The sequence below is a fragment of the Podarcis bocagei genome (genome assembly GCF_964188305.1).
Source record: "Podarcis bocagei genome assembly, chromosome: 4".
Classification (NCBI taxonomy): domain Eukaryota; kingdom Metazoa; phylum Chordata; class Lepidosauria; order Squamata; family Lacertidae; genus Podarcis; species Podarcis bocagei.
This window is the reverse complement of record NC_138128.1, coordinates 70,280,651-70,293,909: the sequence shown is the minus strand read 5'-3', so window position 1 is coordinate 70,293,909 and position 13,259 is coordinate 70,280,651. Positions and strand designations below refer to the sequence as shown.

The window sequence follows — 13,259 nt, the reverse complement described above, 5'->3', positions numbered from 1 at the left end:
ACACTACATACATTCTTTGTCTGTGTTGCTGCTGTTTTTCCTGCCGCTGCTGCTACTGTTAAGTAGTATATTTTGCCTGCACGTACCTGGAGTGAAGATTCCCAAGGTGTGTGTTTTGTGTAAAGTCCACAACTTTAATAAAGAAGGTTCAGGATCTGCATAAAGTCATAACAAATGACTGTGAGTTTGGAATTTGCACAGATAATTCTATATGCATTTACAGTTTATAAATAGCATGTCACACTAATGCAGCACTGCAACCGTATGCAACCCAAATGTGTTCCGTGGTGCAAAATTCTATAGTTTACTAGTTTACATAATGTATTAGGTGAGAGAATTTAACAGGAGGTGCTGCAGTGAAAATGTAGTGCCCCCTAGTGGACAAGCACTTCATCTGTAGTAATCCTGTTCTCTTGTAACATTTCTGTGTCAAGATTTGTGCCCCATCTGTAAGCAGAACTGATTTCAGAATAACTATGTTCTGTAATTAAAAATATGTATATCTTTTAAAAAAAATGCATTCCAGTATTAGATCTTGACATTTCACTTTATGCAAACTAAGCCATTTATATACATAAATAGCAGAAATAAAATACCATATTTTTCGCTCTATAAGACGCACCAGACCACAAGACGCACCTAGTTTTTGGAGGAGAAAAACAAGAAAAAAAATATTCTGAATCTCAGAAGCCAGAACAGCCAAGAGGGATCGCTGTGTAGTGAAAGCAGCAATCTCTCTTGCTGTTCTGGCTTCTGGGATAGCTGCGCAAGCCTTCATTCGCTCCATAAGAAGCACACACATTTCCCCTTACTTTTTAGGAGGGAAAAAGTGAGTCTTATAGAGCAAAAAATACGGTAGTTTTTTTCCTTTTGAATATGAAGTCTAGCTTCAAGTCTGTATTTTATTTAATTGTTTAAGCTCTGCAAAGCTTGAACTATGCAGAATAATAAAGGCTTGATTTCACAAGATTAGTTTCTTTAGCAAACATAAGCCGTAGAACATTGCTCTAAATTGTGTTAACTTGCATCTTTCTCATTGAACTGAAAGCCCACTGCAGTGTGTGTTTTTTATCCACAGAGGACCAACTTAATGAACTGACGAATGCATATGGTTAAAACAAAAGAAGAATCACAAGTGTTTCCAGACAGGAGTTTATTGTGGATTCAGTGCTGTTAGTGCACACATTTCTTTTTTTGCAGCATCCATAATGTTGTCATCAACATGTCAGTCTGGACCTTTTTCCATTTTCCATTTAATCTGAATTTCCCCTTATCAAGGAAAATTGAATAAGTAAAAATAACCTGTTGCACATCTACCTGAATTGCTCTGAATGTGCATCTAAGCTTTGGCTCTCATTTGTCTGAGGCAGGCTTCCTCAAACTCGGCCCTTCAGATGTTTTTGGCCTTTAGCTCCCATGATCCCTAGCTAGCAGGACCAGTGGTCAGGGATGATGGGAACTGTAGTCTCAGAACATCTGGAGGGCCGAGTTTGGGGAAGCCTGGTCTGAGGCTTCATTTGTCTGTTTAAGAAATATATATTCTTGATAAGAATTCTGCCGAGCACAGAATATGTTAATAGCTGCTGCAGCCCCTCGAAGAGCTAATTAAGTCATCAAACTGGGCTATTTGTAAAAATGGTGTGTGTTTTCTGTTTGGCTATAATCATTTTTTTCTGTGAATAAGATGGCAATCCTTTTTTTTTTTTTTACAACTGAAGAGAAATACTACATCCCAACACCTTGTGGGATATCCTCATGGCTGCATCTAAAATATGGCTTTTAGAGCATTTGACCTTTCTTAATCTCAGGGTAATACTTCACATTACTGAAGACATGCTGTGCCTACCAAAAATGCCATCCTTGTCAAGGTCTCCAAACTCTCATTCAGTAGCAGTGACAGATTCACAGGACATTATCCTATTGTGCACACCTCACCAGTGGTAGCTAGTGATCTGAAGTTTAAAAGGAAGGAGGCACATGATGGTACCCTGTCACAGAGTTAAATGGTTTACTACACCATGGAGATAAAAGGAAGAATCAACAGAGAAATGCTCTTTTTGATGACAGCTCTCTGTTTCTTGCAGTGGGCAATTCCTGCTTCAGTAGACTTCAGACTCTTGTTTGTGCAATGTCATCAGCAAGATGATTAAGTTTGCTCATTGGCTTTACTTGTTGCTTATGATCCCTTTTATGTTCCATTCCTAGTTAGATTATAATAATACTTGAAAAGGGGGGGGGGGCAGAAGAAGGATACTAAAGTAATGTGCAGCAGTAATTGGAATATTAGTTTGTAAGTAACCTCAGGAAATCATGTAGAATCTGAATTAAGTGTGCTGTTGAGCAGGATAATCCTTTCTTAATCAGCACTCAAGAGGAATACATAGTTTCTAAACCTGTAATATAAATTCCAGTGAGAACATTTTTTTTAAAAAAAACACACGATTCTGGCTGAAGGCAGCCTATGGGATGAAATGAGTTATGATGAATACTAGATCAAAATAGCATGAGGAAAATGTTAGGTGTCTTTCTAACCCCTACCCATTGCCCATGCAAACTTGGGGTGCCATCCAGTAAGTGGTTACCCACTTACGCAATGGCATATTAGGTTTATCTTCCTCCTCCTCCAGCCTCTGTACATACCCCAAATTTGTTCTGTTAGGGTTGGATTACCCAACCATTAGCAAAAGAAGCAGGAAGCTGTGGGAAGAGGAAATGGTGCAGATAAAAAGGCTGTGTCCTCAGAAAACTACTATGGTAGTGGTGGAAACATTAACCCATTAGAAGACAGCCTTGCCCTATGGGTTTTCTGCAGGGAAATATTTTACCACCGCCAGGGCTTTTTTGCAGAGCGGACTCTACATGGTGCCCTTGCAGCCAAAATTGGGATTTTAAAATAAGGGATAGAGGGGGTTGGGGTGGGAGGCCATCTAGGGGCAATAGAATGGCTCCCGCAGATTTGGCTGAAGAAGATGAATCCTTTGAATTCATGCCAAAAACACAAAGCTACAAAAAGAATCTTAGGTTTTTGAAATCTTCATTGGTCCTGGCCAATCTCAGCAATGAGAAAACAATACAGAAAATAAGAGTGATATGAGTAGAAAATGCATACTTGTACCTGTAAATAGCTTTGCCTTGCTGTGATAGTAGACTTTAATGTCCCTTTTTATTTCTGCACTGTGTTAAAAATATATATTTGTATGTGTTCAGAATTCTGCGCGGTGACCCTCTGCTTGCAGATTTGATCTGCTGCTCTTTATTCACCTTCAGGCATGCCTCAAGGGTTCTTGTGCCATATGTATGTATTAAAACAATCAGACTTTAGTGGCTGACAAAATCTGGGTTGTTGAAATGTTGTCAGGTCATGTTTTAAACCCAAGCCCTTTCAAGGTCTCCTGGGGAAATAGGCATCATTTGCTCTTCCTCTCTTTCTCTCTCTCTCTCTTTAAACTGCTTTGGCTTCCCTCCCAGCCACTGTCAGTGGAAGAAGCAACCAAATAAGCTTCATGCCTGCATGCTTCAGTAAAGTCAGATTAATGTTCTTCTAGATAGCATGGTCAAACCAACTGACCTTTGCCAGCTTGTTTGCATCAAGGTGAATTATTAATTACAAAGCTCGTTGAGGGATTTTCTATATGAACCTTTTGCTGTTGTTTGAGACAATCTATTCAGGCGGATAAATAGGTTGGGATGAAAATATTGAAATAAAGGGATGGCAAGGAAATAGGTATCATCATCATTTTCTATTTCAAACAGATGCAAAACTTAAGATGTCACAACTGTAATATTTTTGTGGGTTGCTTGCCCTTCCATTCACTTCAACTTCCGGCCATTGCTGTGGCATTTTCATATTTGTGTGTCTATCTTAGCAAGTTCTCAAGACTTTCAGTTTCTGTCATTCTGTAATACACTATAAACTGTTCTGCAGTAATTTGCTACTGAAACTCATTGGCACAGTTTAGCAATTTTAGATTCTGTACTATCTTTAGATAGTATTGGGCATTACTTCACGTATTTGAAAATGTGGAAAGTCAGCCATACTACCATGGTGGTGGTCTTCTTACTCACTCTGCTGAGTGGGACTTTGTCCCATAGTGTTGCCCTGACAGCATCAGTGCTAAAACTGTGAGAGATTTGCATTCAGGCCTAAGAATGCTAGTTAGTATATGAAGGGGTTAAGGACAACAGAGTTCTAGTTAGTAGTGAGGTCATGTCCTGTCTTCTCATAGGAGGAAGGAAGTACAGTGGTTCCTCAGGTTACATAAGCTTCAGGTTACACACTCCGCTAACCCAGAAATAGTGCTTCAGGTGAAGAACTTTGCTTCAGGATAAGAACAGAAATCGGGCTCCAGCGGCGCAGCAGCAGCGGGAGGCCCCATTAGCTAAAGTGATGCTTCAGGTTAAGAACAGTTTCAGGTTAAGAACGGACCTCCGGAACGAATTAAGTACTTAACCTGAGGTACCACTGTAACACTTGTTTCCTGTTCCTCTCTCTCTCTCTCTCTCTCTCTCTCTCTCTCTCTCTCTCTCTTTCTCATGCTACACTCAAAGAAGGCGGACATGCCTCAATTTAGCTCTCAGTCTCAGACATTGTCTGAGATTGCCTTTGCTGAACTTCAGCTAAGTATTTTACTTGCATTATCTTATTGCTGTTGCCATAAGGAAAATGCATGACTGTGAACTCAATTAAGTAAGTAAATAATTTTTAAACTTACTTCAAAGTGTGGTCTGCTTCACTGCATGGGGGTTGATGGGTTCAGCTGAAGAGGGGATGGGTTCAGCTGCTCCATGCAGGTGAATGGAAATACAAGGTTTAATACCCTATTCCTATGCTTCATTAATCTGCCTCATGATGAGACCCAATGATTTGCTACTGGGACTCTGTGTGTGCTAGCCACATGACTTTTTTTATTAAAAACAAAAAACAAAACAGGTACCAGCCATTTTTTTGCTTTGTTCATTAACCCACATATGTAAGTCTGTGGAGTATTAAATATAATTAATATATCTTCCTACTGATAAACATCAAAAACTATAACTGGCTATTGTACCACTATATGCATTTTTTAAGTTACCTAGAAGACAACGTGTCAGTTTTCTGCTGTTGTTCCTGTGACTCTGAAAAGAAAGGGAGTCTTGAGCAGTATGAGTTATTATCCCCTTTTGCAGAAGAAAGACCCTTTTGAAAGAAAGGGAGGATCCATCTGTTTTCATTTCTGTTTCAATATTAAGAAAAATTATGGCAGAAACCTTTATGCTCCCTTGCTTCTCATATGCGGTTATGGCATAGCCGCTACATCTTATGTGCATGCACAAATACTGTGGGTTACCTGCTGGAGAAGGACTAACGACCCAGTTTCGTGATTAGGTAGAAGGTTCTGCCTCCCCTATATTGTTTATTAATAATTTTATATTATTTCCCAAATGAATGAATGGCAAAATATGGAAGAAAGTATATGGGTGCTTTTGAGGACAAAAGTTCACTATCTGCCCATTTTTCTCTCTTCTCCCCTAGCTGCATAATGTCTCTGAAAACAGTGTCTCGTAGCAAATGCAAACGAACTGTGAAAAAAGACTATGAATTGGAGGTGGGGATCAGCATTTACTGTCAGAAAGTCTAATCAGAATCTACTTTCCTGTTACCTGAATCGAATGGTTTGGGTCCTACCCTCTGAAGAAGCAAAAAACAAGCTTCTTCCATCTTCCATGTGACCTTTTAGATATTTGAAGATGACTATCTTTAGTCTTTTCTTTTCCAGGCTAAACATACTCAACTCCCTCAATTGTTCCTTGTAAACCTGGTTTCCAGACATCTTGGTCACCCTAATATGAACACTTTCCAGCTTTTCAATATCCTTCATAAACTGTGGCACCCAGAACTGGACCAACTGGTCTGACCAAGGCAGAACAGAGTGGTACTATTACTTCCCTTGATTTTGGGACACTATACTTTTGTTAATGCAGCCTAGAATTGCATTAGCTTTTTTTTCATAGACTCATAGAATCATAGAGTTGGAAGAGACCACAAGGGCCATCGAGTCCAACCCCCTGCCAAGCAGGAAACACCATCAGAGCACTCCTGACATATGGTTGTCAAGCCTCTGCTTATAGACCTCCAAAGAAGGAGACTCCACCACACTCCTTGGCAGCAAATTCCACTGTCGAACAGCTCTTACTGTCAGGAAGTTCTTCCTAATGTTTAGGTGGAATCTTCTTTCTTGTAGTTTGGATCCATTGCTCCGTGTCCGCTTCTCTGGAGCAGCAGAAAACAACCTTTCTCCCTCCTCTATGTGACATCCTTTTATATATTTGAACATGGCTATCATATCACCCCTTAACCTCCTCTTCTCCAGGCTAAACATGCCCAGCTCCCTTAGCCGTTCCTCATAAGGCATCGTTTCCAGGCCTTTGACCATTTTGGTTGCCCTCCTCTGGACACGTTCCAGTTTGTCAGTGTCCTTCTTGAATTGTGGTGCCCAGAACTGGACACAGTACTCCAGGTGAGGTTTGACCAGAGCAGAATACAGTGGCACTATTACTTCCCTTGATCTAGATGCTATACTCCTATTGATGCAGCCCAGAATTGCATTGGCTTTTTTAGCTGCCGCGTCACACTGTTGGCTCATGTCAAGTTTGTGGTCAACCAAGACTCCTAGATCCTTTTCACATGTACTGCTCTCAAGCTGCTGCATCACACCATTGACTCATGTTCAGCTTGTGGTCTACTAACACCCTCCTAGATTTTACATGACTTTTCTATGGCCAACTATAAGTGAAGTGAAAAATGTGTCACTTCAATCATTGCAATAGAAATTAAGGGAAATACTGTCATGGAATAATCATGTGCTCAGCCTAATATTGGTTTTATGGAGCTGAAGTATAAGCAATAAAGAACGTTCATCAAAAGGAAAGGAGAATGGTTGCAGTCCTGTACCTACTGACTTGGGGCTAAGTCCCACTGAATTCAGTGAAACTTGCTTCTGAATAGATATGTGTAGGATTGTGCTATTAATTGCCTTAAGAGTGACAACTTTTGAGAAGTATTAAATATATTCAAAGAAGATAAGTTGACAAGTTAAGGCTATCCCTTCCCTATTCAATTCCTGAATGCATTTTTCAACCTTTGTGAAGTGAACCATCTTTTAGCATAATTATTTTTTCATCTACTATATAAAATAGCAAAGGCTTCCAGTGCAAAGTGGGAAAGGTGATAGCTGTTGAATTACTGGAAAAAAAATCTTCAATTTTAAGCATTTGAAAATGACTAGATTTTTTTATTGTCAGATAGAGGCCTTGATATGGAAAGGGATTTCAGTGAATTAAGTACTGTAGAGGTTTTTAATCTGTTACAGTGAAATGTCACTTTTGCATAGCATGTATCCTACCTTTTATTTTATTTTATTTTTATTTTATTTTTTAAAAACCCTTTGGTACTATATCATGATCACCTAGACGAGTTCCAATCTGAAGAAACCTGGATTAATAGGATAGTTTGTATGAGGGGCTCATTTGTTTTGCTGTAGATAGTAATCAATAATGAGAACCCTGGGAGTATTTCTGGAATCATTTTATTGTAAGTGAAGCTTTTGTTGAAAATTAATGAATGTAGGGCACCTTGTTACTTTGGAATGCCCTGTTAAACTGGCTTTGCAACCAAGTGCTTACTGAGTCATGTTATTAACTCATATAGTTCCAGTTAAAACTGAGTTTTGTTGCATTTTGATTTTCTGAAGGGAAAAAAAGAAAATCTTCATAAAAATTATATTTACAAGTGGAGAATTATATTTGTATTTGTATATTATATTGTAAAAATTCCTTTCCCTCTTCCCTCACCCAACCTCCTATGTTTTCCCATGCAACCATCTGTCTATGTCACATATGCATACTCTCAGATATACCTTCTCTGAAGAACACAGGATCCCTCTCTTCCCTCCATTCTCCTAATCCCAATCCTTTCCTCAGCTCTCCCCTTTCACCTCCCCTTTCCCTTGTATCATTTGTGGACATTCAGCAGCAGGTAAGCAATCCACTGTGGGATGCCCAAGTGTCAAAACCATTGAGCCATGAATTGCCCTTATCTAGTGTCCATCTCTCCCAACAGCACATATTTAAGTTCTGCCCTGGGGATATGGCTGAGCACTGAGAGCCAGTGTGGTGTAGTGGTTAAGATCGGTAGTCTCGTAATCTGGGCAACTGGCTTCGTGTCTCCGCTGCTCCACATGCAGCTGCTGGGTGACCTTGGGCCAGTCACACTTCCCTGAAGTCTCTCAGCCCCACTCACCTCACAGAGTGTTTGTTGTGGGGGAGGAAGGGAAAGGAGAATGTTAGCCGCTTTGAGACTCCTTCGGGTAGTGATAAAGCGGGATATCAAATCCAAACTATTCCTCCTCCTCCTCCTCCTCCTCCTCCTCCTCCTCCTCCTCCTCCTCCTCCTCCTCCTCCTCTTCTTCTTCTTCTTCTTCTTCTTCTTCTTCTTCAGCTAACACTTTGGCCCCGGGGCCAATAACAGGAGATTGTGTTGTCCAGCAGCAACAAGCACAGGCTGCATGACCACCCTCATGTCAGCTCTGGGTGTAATCTCCTTCTGTGCACTTTGGGGGCAGAAATCACCAGTGACAGGAGAGGGCTTGGGCCGACTTGAGAAAAAAGTACTTTGGATGTTGTTTTTGGCAAGTATTTGGGTAATGGCAGCTAACAATAGCAGATAGCCTTCTGCCCTGTGTCTCTGAGTTTGGCGTAGTAGGTGTCCACGAAATCTGCATTCTATATCTCTTCAAGGCTTATTATAGGACAGATAAACCTTTGGAGTGATTCACTGACCAATACTGCTGATGATGCTTCATTGTATTCTGACTGTGCTGTGAGTTCCCTGCTCACTTTAATCCTCTAACTTGAACAGATGTGGATTTTTTTAGATTTGTGGTGTTATTGTTGTTTTTTAATGGAGATGAAATCTGCAACACTGCTTTTTGCCTCAAGGCACTTCCTTGAAACTTACATAGTTGTATACCTGTAGTGTTTTGTCTATTTGTGCACCTAAGGGCCTTAAAAATATTTCCTTTTCTATTATTCCTCTGTTCTTTTGCCCAACTACGGGGAAGTCCATGGGAAAGACTTAATTCTGTTTTGCTGGAGTTGGTACAGCTTCTTTTTATCCGGCTTAGAGGGCATTCAGATTTTACAGCAAGTGTCTTTTCCTTCTTCTGCATGAATGATGGACAAGTACACCCTACTACTAATAAACCTCTGTGAAGAAACCAACCTTGGAGACCATACACCCATACATAAAGTTAACCTTTTAATGTCCCCTTCAGGGTGGGGTACAGAAGCCAAAACTACATATTGACAGAAGTGAGTTAAAATGTTTCAGTTCACAGGATTTGACCCAGCATAGAGCAAAGATCTAGACACCAGACAGTCAAGTTGTATTGCCACCCAGCCTGCATGTGGGAAGAACATTACATGGAGTTTATGAATCACGGTTTCACTAGTGATATAGACAGACAGACAGACAGACAGACAGGAGAAACTAATGGGGTGATTCACAGAGAGGTTTTTCAAGATGGTATTGCTCAGTAATTGCCCATTCTGAGTCAATAAGAACAAATGTCATGGGCTGAACCTGTAGGTAATAAACTTTCATTTTAAGTTGCCAAGGACATATGTTGATCTTTATTTGTGAATCAGCATAACAGAATGAATCTTGAGCATTGGAAAGAACACTGCTTGTTAGTACATCACTAAATTACCGTGTGTGGAATCTCTATGTTAATTCCACAATGAACTGATTTCAGAGATGCAGCTCCTTAGGGTTATGTTATGTTGTTATGTTATAATTTCCTTCTTAGTAATTAATTATAATCTACTTTGCAAATATTTTTTTCAGAGCATGTGGAAAGTGGTACATTTTAGTGGTATGCTTACAGAACCATTTCCTTCTCTTTTTTCAATATTCTTCATCAAGTCTTATCTTAATATATTTAACTGACATTAAGGCAGGATAAATGCAACATTTTCTTATAGGATTGTGGAGACTGAGCATATATTTTTGCCCCTAAAAAGCACTTCTTGAGAAAGTGGTTTCATTCTGAAAATAAACACTCATTGCAGATATAACCTTAGTATTTGTGAGCTGCTTGGGTCTTCATTGGATAAATTTATTCAATAGCTGGTGGCACTGAATTTTAAGGAGAGCTCCTTAGAAGCACAGGTGCTCTTACCACACAAAAAGGAAAGTGTATTTGGCACATTTCACAGCTGATTAGCAGATTCTGCAGCAGACCTTGCTACGTGGGTACACATAAGCACATTTCTCTTTTTTGTGGGGGGACATTTGACTTTAGGTTCATATATTGATGAAATTATTGTCTGTAAAATTAAAAAAAAAATGTTTTCAAGCAAATAATATTTTAGATACTGTGACCTGGTATTTGGGTCTGCTAAATATTGAGCACACGTGCAGAATCTTGATTTACCTCTGGGGGAAATGAATTATTTGTGATACATATGAGCTCCTTGTGTTTATGGATTATGGCAACATCACCGCTTGCAATATATAATGAAACAGGTCCTTTTATATTGGTGAAGAAAGTCAGAATAGAGCTCTGCCTTGAGAGGCAAGCAAATAAGGGCATGTTGCCACCCACTCAATAAGACAGTATGTGCAATTGGGCTATATACTGACTAATTTGCGTGGACCCTAATGGACAAAATATGAATGACATTTGAACAATACCAAGGATGTTTAGGGCATATATCAAGTATTCCTATTTTACAAGTGCAAGTATCTGGACTTTACAGGGTTTTGTACAATATTCATGTAAATATTAACATTAAATATTAAATATTACTATAGTTTTATAAATAGCTTAGGGAGGGAAATAAATCCACTTTTGGGTAGTCACTGAGGAATGCTTAGCTGCTTCACATTTATTTATCACATCTTTTTTATTATATATATATTTTAAAGAACTAGAATAAAATACTGTTCCTACAGCTTCTTGGTTCAGTGTCTTGAATAAAAAAATCCAGAAAGGCTCCTGTCAAAAATTTATTGTAATGACTTTAAATACTGGACACACATACACATATGTTGTGGATAAAAGTATCAAATTGTAACAGTAAAGTGAAATAAAGATATTAAATAACCCAACCATAAGAAAGAAGTGCTGTTGCTTTTGCGCCAGTCTTCAGTATGTAGACTTGGATTAAAAGGAGGCCCTCTTTTTATTACAGTTGGCAAGTGCCACAAAATTATATACGATCAAATGAATTATCGTTAAGACTGTTCTGTGTTTGCTACTGCATGCATTTATAACATAACACCATTTTGCTACCATACTTTTAAAAAATATATATGATTTTTTTTATCCACAGGCTTGCAACAATGGTGGACAAACTACAGAATGCCATATTGCAGTGAAGCTCAACCCAACATCATGACTCCAGAGTCTTGGTGAGGAAATGTTTCAGAAACTTGAATCTTTTTGTTTATTTAACGTCAGAGAGCATATGTTACATTTTGCATGAAGAGTTAAACGAATATGTTTTTATTTATATTCATAATCCTTGCACTTAAAGTAAAGGTAAAGGGACCCCTGACCATTAGGTCCAGTCGTGACCGACTCTGGGCTTGCGGCGCTCATCTCGTTTTATTGGCCGAGGGAGCCGGCGTACAGCTTCTGGGTCATGTGGCCAGCATGACTAAGCCACTTCTGGTGAACCAGAGCAGCGCACGGAAACGCCGTTTACCTTCCCACCAGAGCGGCACCTATTTATCTACTTGCACTTTGACGTACTTTTGAACTGCTAGGTTGGCAGGAGCAGGGACCGAATAATGGGAGCTCACCCCATCACAGGGATTCGAACCGCCGGCCTTCTGATCGGCAAGTCCTAGGCTCTGTGGTTCAACCCACAGCACCACCTGCATCCCTACAATCCTTGCACTTACTGAGAGCCAAATGGGATGTGATGTGGCAGTCACAGGTTATGCACACATCTGTCCACTTCTTAAAATGGAAGGGTAGTTAGGGTTTTTCAAGAAAACTTCTATATGGGTGACTTGAGACAAACCTTTCCACCCCTCTGTCTTACTCATTGCTCAAATGATGAACCACGTTTGTTTTCAGGCCAACTGATTTCTCATGACTGAGCCAGGTTGTCAGAAACATGCTAAGTCACAGCATAGAAACATATCATAAGTCAAATGGAGGTAAAGGGAGCTCAGTTTCCTTCCTTCCAAATCCATATGAATATATCAGTGTTAAATATTATAGCCCAATCTCACCTGACCACTTCGATAGGAATGAGGCAGATGCACTGGGACATGAGCAGCCAGAATGGCTGGTCCTTCTTGTGTCCAGTTTGTTCCTTGTCCCTGTCTATTTATCAAACTTTTTTTTTAAAAAAAGTGCCAAACAAACCCAGTTGATTAATCTTCTGGGGCTTAAACTGAGTGAACCTGCATACAGTGGTACCTCAGGTTGCAGACGCTTCAGGTTACAGACGCTTTAGGTTACAGACTCCGCTAACTCAGAAATAGTACCTTGGGTTAAGAACTTTGCTTCAGGATGAGAACAGAAATTGTGTGGTGGCAGTGGGAGGCCCCATTAGCTAAAGTGGTACCTCAGGTTAAGAACGGACTTCCAGAATGAATTAAATTCTTAACCCGAGGTACCGCTGTATTTCCAAAACTTTAATATAGGCATAGAGAAAGGGATGACAGTGTTCTTTTTAATCTCAGCTGCTCTGAAGGCTGCTTCAAATATTAAAAGTAAATGGGAAGAGGAGGCTCAAATTTTAGTCACACTTGTGCTAGCGGCTCACAGGCAAAGGGGGAAATGATCATCATCATATCCCACTGTGTTTCATCAAGGAATCCAAAACCATCACCCATCCAAGCATTGAGTAGCAGACCTAGAAGTGCTTAGCTTCAGCAAGGTAGTGCCTTCAGATCATGCCATGGGAGAACATGAATATTCCTTGAAGAGGAGATACACACTTTGTTCTTGTACTGGGAAATGCAAATCCTTCCCTTTACTTTTGCTTCAGATTAGACCCAGATGTAATCGGTAAAAAACTCTCCTTCCTTGAAGCTTTGTAATCAGAGGTTAGATGGCCACCTGTCATGTATGATCTTGTTGAGATTTCTGCATTGCAAGGGCTTGGACTAGATGACTCTCGAGGTCCCTTCTAACTCTACAATTCTATGATGCTATGATAAATATGAGTTACAATTGCTTTCTCTATCACTGATTCCTTTT

At 39.8% G+C, this 13,259-nt stretch overlaps 1 protein-coding gene across 14 annotated transcripts in view; it reads left to right on the top strand.

Moving 5' to 3' along the window:
• PCDH15 (protocadherin related 15) overlaps positions 1–13,259 on the top strand; it is a 678,468-nt gene that overhangs the window by 173,654 nt on the left and 491,555 nt on the right. For all 14 annotated transcript variants that reach the window (XM_081189558.1, XM_081189550.1, XM_081189563.1 and 11 more), the window contains one exon: positions 11,374–11,452. The gene's annotated coding sequence lies outside the window, so the exon portion shown is untranslated. The remainder of the gene's footprint in view (positions 1–11,373; positions 11,453–13,259) is intronic.